The sequence below is a fragment of the Suricata suricatta genome, chromosome 3 (assembly GCF_006229205.1).
Source record: "Suricata suricatta isolate VVHF042 chromosome 3, meerkat_22Aug2017_6uvM2_HiC, whole genome shotgun sequence".
Classification (NCBI taxonomy): domain Eukaryota; kingdom Metazoa; phylum Chordata; class Mammalia; order Carnivora; family Herpestidae; genus Suricata; species Suricata suricatta.
In genome coordinates, this window is record NC_043702.1 from 124,017,825 (window position 1) to 124,019,257 (window position 1,433).

Sequence of the window (1,433 nt, forward strand, 5' to 3'; positions counted from 1 at the left end):
CAGCAGAAATATAAAAGTTGAACTATAAATTATTATCTAATCTCACAGTTCATCTCTTCCCCATCCATGCTTCTACAACCAAATACTAGAATCCTAAAGATTTTGGAAGAAGTTTAAAGATTTACAACAAAATCAAGGAAGCAATTGACAAATATTTGTTGACTGCATGCTACCTGCTACGCAAGGAGAAACCCTTTTATCATTCATGCCAAGAAGGCACGCCTCACCTTCACCTGCGGCTTCATTCCATGGGGGCTGTGAATTTGGAGGACATTGAGTACAGCCATGGCTATGCTGAAAGCATGCAAAAGCCATCATGATTTGTAGCTCACCACTGCATCCTGCCATCCCTACACCAAGCCAAAGAGAATTGAGTAAATATCATGCAAAGAAGACACTAACATGGCAAGAAAAATGTATGTAATCAATCAACCTTTCCTCCATAGGCAGTCAGTCTACCAAATACAAGTTAAGACTGACCAGTAGTTTGGGCATGATAGAATCACCACAATCTGATTCTTTAAAGAGAGGGAGACATGGGGCACCTGGGTGGCTTAGTCAGTTAAGCATCCGATGTGAGCTCCGGTCATGATCTCATGGTTGTGGGTTCGAGTCCCATGTCGGGTTGTGCGCTGACAGCTCAGAGCCTAGAGTCTGCTTCAGATTGTGTCTCCCTCTCTCTTTGCCCCACCTGCTCATGTGCTCTCACTCTCTCTCTCTCTCTCAAAGATACACATTAAAATTTAAAAAAAAAAGAGGGAGACAAAGGATTATTGGCAAGGAAGTAGTAAAAGGTTTTTAAATTTTCTATTGAGATAGGAAATCCTGCTAGTATAATTTTCAGGGGCTAGAAGACCTCCCCTGCTACCCACCTCCAGTGTTTCCCTCTTTATATTCTCTACATTCAAGAATTTGTCCTCAATCTTAACACTCTCTCTCTCCCCTCTTAAAATGATGATCTCTCTAGGGAGAGATTATAACTCACAATTGTCACAGTCGTCTTATTAGGCAATTATATCTCTTTGTAATGCAGGACCTGGTGGGAATTGATATTTACTGAGTCCTTATCATATGCCCATTATGGTTCCAGGATCTTAAGAATTAGGAGTACCTCCTATAACATGGGCATGGTGCCTGCAGCAGTGAACCGGGGAATGGCAGGTACCTGCCTATGACCAGTCATTCCTGGCCCAGCAATGGCTAGCCACCAGCATCACAGCGCCCAGCACTCCTGGGACACCTGGAGTCCGTGAACCTGTGTCCCACCAGTAAGCACTGACAGACCTCAGAATCCTGCTGCCTGCCCAGCCCACTAGGGCTCCATCCACCCAGGATTCCCCCAACTCACTGAGGGCCCCAGCATCAGGCCTCCAAGTCATGACCTCTGCCCTTGGCTCTCCCAGATGGGATAGAGTGGAGATGGAGGATAGGAT